The sequence below is a fragment of the Triticum aestivum genome, chromosome 6A (assembly GCF_018294505.1).
Source record: "Triticum aestivum cultivar Chinese Spring chromosome 6A, IWGSC CS RefSeq v2.1, whole genome shotgun sequence".
In the NCBI taxonomy this organism is placed as follows: Eukaryota; Viridiplantae; Streptophyta; class Magnoliopsida; order Poales; family Poaceae; genus Triticum; species Triticum aestivum.
In genome coordinates, this window is record NC_057809.1 from 43,935,503 (window position 1) to 43,940,466 (window position 4,964).

Genomic DNA, 4,964 nt, shown 5'->3' on the forward strand with positions numbered 1-4,964 from the left:
ACTGCAGCTCTTTATTTGTATACTCTCCTGCTTTTTGTAGTGTGTTATTGGTTGCTAGACACAAAGGCATACACAAATCTTTGCTCGTGCCATTATTTAGTCAGGAAGCACCTAGCGGTGTAATCTCATGTATCAAGTAAGATCTTGCTATTTGATGCAAAGAGTTGTCTGATATGTTTCCTCTTTTTTGACATAATTATCCAGTGATATATTTCCCCTTTGATATTTTTATTGGATGTTTATTATTTTTGACATAAGTATACTCTCTTTTGGCCTAATTAGACTATGGTGTCAATTTTTAATGACAATGCTAGGAGTGAATATGGACTCTGGACTTCTTGCGCTTTTAGTGTGTTTGTTCTTCCCTAGCCTAGGTAGAGTAAGGAGGTTTGTATTCCCCAGTTAAGGAATCTTTGTTTGGCAAAAAATCCCTTAATTTCGGGCTGTTTTTTCATCTCTTACGCGTTCAATTATTGTTTGGGTGATCTTTTCTACCTGGTTGCGAAATTTATTCGTGGTTGACGAATGTCGTGCGGGTCGAAGGGGGTTGTCTAAACCCGGCATTAGCATTAAAAATCACCTCATCTCCACTGGCAAACCTAGGCGCAACACATCCTTCACATCACTGGTGGTGTATCATTCCCCTGTGTCTCAACAGTTTTTTAGATATCCGACATAGTATGCCTTTTAGTTATCCGACATCGATGTTATATCATTCCAACTCAAAGTTCAGCGTGCAAGCTCTTATGTTGTTATCTTACCAGTGTTTTGTTTCAAATGCTTTGCCTTAATTCAGACCTTTGATGCTACGATCATATCATGGAGTTAGTCTTTGTTAGTTTTTATTGTAATACTGCTCGGATGGTTGACAACTTTTTTATGGGATGATAAATGTTCTTTAATCTTTTGTTCTGTCAGTCTTGTTTGAGTGGTAAATTATTCTTCAGGTTTGTAAGAACAAATTTATGGAGCACAATATCAACCATCACGCGCGTACGGAATGGGTCGAAAAATCAAAATATGTATTACGTACTCCCTCTGTTCCAAAATAGATGACTCAACTTTGTATTAAAGTTAGTACAAAGTTGAGTCATCTAATTTGGAATGGAGGGGGTAGAAGAGAGGTGGCGTCCAATGAATTGAGCATTGTATCGCATATGCAGGCGGTGATGCTATGTAAAACAGCGGAGAACGTCGTACCTCTCTCGAGGCGACGGTTTCGTGTTAATATAGGCAGGGGCATATCCCTGATAAGCATACAAGGTTGTTGAGATTACATCTTGAGGTACAAGGAAAGTAGAGATAAGATATACATGAGGAGATTACAACCATATACTCTAACCAACCTAGACCAAAGCCTATCTCAACTAAACCGGTGTGTGGTGCGCCCCTTGGACCTGAATATTGCATGGTTTAACACCCTCCTATAAATTGTACAAGTTGAGATTACGCTTAAATTCTTCAAAACCTCTGGTGGGCAAAGCTTTAGTGAAGCCATCTGCAACTTGATCTTGAGACCGAATGAACCGAATATCCAGCTTTTTTTCTGCAACTCTTTCTCTGACAAAGTGAAAATCTATTTTGATATGTTTTGTTCTTGCATGAAATATTAGGTTAGCAGAAAGATAGGTGGCACCCAAATTGTCACACCATAAGCATGGAGCCTGTTTACTATGTATTCCAAGCTCCTTCAATAATGACTGAACCCAAATAATTTCTGCAGTAGCATTTGCTAGTGCTTTGTATTCTGCTTCTGTGCTGGATCTAGACACAATAGCTTGTTTCTTAGCACACCATGAGATTAAATTTGGACCAAAGAACACTGCAAAACCACCTGTTGAGCGTCTGTCATCAAGGCAACCTGCCCAATCAGAGTCAGAAAAGGCACTTACAAGTGTTGATGGTGACTTGGTGAAGGTGAGTCCAACACTGGAAGTGTTCTTGACATATCTAAGTATGCGTTTTGCAGCTGTCAGATGTACTGTAGTGGGTGCATGAAGGAACTGACATACTTTGTTCACAGCAAAGGAAATATCAGGCCTAGTCAGAGTTAAATATTGCAGTGCACCAACCATACTTCTGTACCTGGTGTTGTCCTCTTGATTCAAGAGTTTCCCTTCTGTTAAGGATAGTTTCTCAGAGCTGGATAGAGGTGTTGGAGCCGCCTTGCAGCCTTGCAACCCTGCTCTTGCTACAAGATCAATGGCATATTTTTCTTGAGACAAGTGAAGCTCATCCCCACTTCTTTTTACTTCAATGCCAAGGAAGTAGTGCAAGCCTCCTAGATCCTTAAGAGCAAACTCAGAGTTCAAATCCTTGAGCAGTGCTGAAATGGCTTCATCAGATGAGCTTGTGACAATAATGTCATCAACATATATGAGTACAAATATAGATGTATTTGACTTGTTGAAATAAACAGTGAGGTGTCAGACTTGGACGGAGCAAACCCAAGTCCTTGAAGCTTTGAACTCAACCGAGAATACCATGCTCTAGGAGCTTATTTTAATCCATATAGAGCCTTGTCAAGCTTGCATATGTGGAGGGGTTTTTGTCTGTTTTCAAACCCAGGAGGTTGTTTCATGAACACTTCCTCTTCCAGAACACCATGAAGAAACGCGTTCTGAACATCTAGCTGGCCTAGACTCCATCCTCTGGATACGGCAATAGATAAAACGAGAAGAATAGTAGCAGCCTTTACTACAGGACTAAAGTATCCTCATAATCTAGACCGTATCTTTGTTTAAAACCTTTTGCAACTAGTCTAGCCTTATAACGATCTATGGTGCCATCAGACTTCTTTTTAATTCTGAAGACCCATTTACAATCTATAACATTTTTATCTTTGCCTTGACGTGCTGGAACTAAGTGCCAAGTTTTGTTTTTGTGGAGCGCCATGTATTCATCCTCCATAGCCTTCTGCCACTTTGGATCGCCTAGAGCTTCTGCAACAGAGTGTGGGATATCTGGTTCATGTGAAACACAAGCAAGTCCAAACTTTGCTAAAGACTTGTAATTTTTGGGTTGAGTTACTCCCCTATGAAGCCTAGTGTGAGGTGGTGAAGAAGGATCCGCAGAAGATCCAGCGCCAGGAGCGGCTGCAGGCTCGCTGGGCGAGGACATGCAGGCCGGATCTTCTGTGGCCGACGCACGCGGAGCTGAAGAAGAACTCGCCGCAGAGGATCCCGGTCCAGCTGGGGGCGCATGATGGTGCAACGATTGCACCGGTGGGACGGGGACTGCAGCGTGATCCACACCGGAGTCAGCGCCCGTATCCAGCCGTGATGGGCGCCGCACGTAGCATCGCGTGTCGGGGCCAAACCGACCAGGTGCGGGGCCAGACGCGGGGCCGGGCGCGGAACCAGGCGCGGGTGGCTGGAGTTGGCGCCGCGTGGCGCTGGTGGGTTGGCGCTGACCGGCCACCAGGCAGTCCACCGAGCCGCTGGTGGCTTGTGGCGACGCGGGGCTCGAGGAGGATCGGCCTGGCGCGGAGGGCGCGGATCCCGCGGGGGCCAGGGCGGCAGACTGGCGCAGGAGCGACCCCGAGGCTGATGCGCCTGGATCTCGAGGGAGATCTGCTTCGATGTTGCTGCTGTTTTGTCCAGGAAGCATAAAATGATAATTTGGGCTGATTTCTTCACCATTTTCTGCACAATTTTTTTCTATTGCATCACAAGACTCAAGACCATCATTAGTAAAAGGATTAATCAACAATTGATCATCAGTGTCTAAAACATCCCCATTGTTACGCCCGGTGAGATGTGAAGGTAGAAGAAGAATCTCCTTTTGAAGAAGGGCTCCGGCGTTTGGATGAAGTTGTGCAAAAGGGAAAACAGTTTCATCAAACACAACGTCACGGGAAATATAGACACGTCCAGTGGATACGTCAAGACACTTTACACCCTCATGTTGTGGGCTATAGCCCAAGAAAACACACTGTTTTGATCTGAACATGAGTTTGTGGTTGTTGTATGGCCGAAGATTTGGCCAACACGCACACCCAAATACTCGTAGAGATGTGTAATCTGGTTTTGTATGAAGGAGACGTTCTACTGGAGATTCATTGTTGATGACTCTACTTGGCAACATGTTTATGAGGTGGACTGCAGTGAGAAAGGCCTCATCCCAGAATTTCAAAGGCATAGAGGCAGCAGCAAGTAAGGCCAGGCCGACTTCAACTATATGCCTGTGCTTGCGCTCAGCTGATCCGTTTTGCTGGTGAGCATGGGGGCATGACACGTGGTGTGATATGCCAATTTGCTGAAAAAAGGAGTTGAGGTTGCGGTACTCCCCTCCCCAATCAGATTGGAGAGCTAGGATTTTGCAATCAAACTTTCTTTCTACTAGTGCTTGAAAGTTGTGAAAAACTTGAAAAACATCAGATTTCTTTTTGATGAGATAGATCCATGTGTACTTGCTATAGTCATTGATAAAACTTACGTAATAAGTGTGTCTGCCAACTGATTTTGGGGTAGGACCCCAAACATCGGAAAAAATGAGCTCAGGAGGTTTGGTGGAGATGCTTGTAGACACAGGATAGGGTAATTGATGACTTTTAGCACACTGACATGAATCACAAATTGTTTCACGATCTCGCTCACCAACAAACGGGAGCTTATTCTTTTTAAGCAAGTGTTCAACTAAAGAAAAGGATGCATGCCCTAATCTATCATGCCACCGTGTTGAAGAGACTTTGGTGACACCATAGGCTTGTTTATTCAATCTCCTAAGCTCCGAAATCAACGGGTACAGCCCTCGAATGCATCTACCTCGATACAGAATTTTCTTCGTGACCTGATCCTTGATCAAAAAGAAAGACGGATGAAACTCAAGGAATACATGATTGTCAATGGCAATGCGATGAACTGAAAGGAGATTTTTCGAAGCACTAGGGGCATGCAAGATTTTTCTTAGACGAATATTTCTATGGGGGGTTTTAAGCACTGAATGACCAACGTGGCTAATGC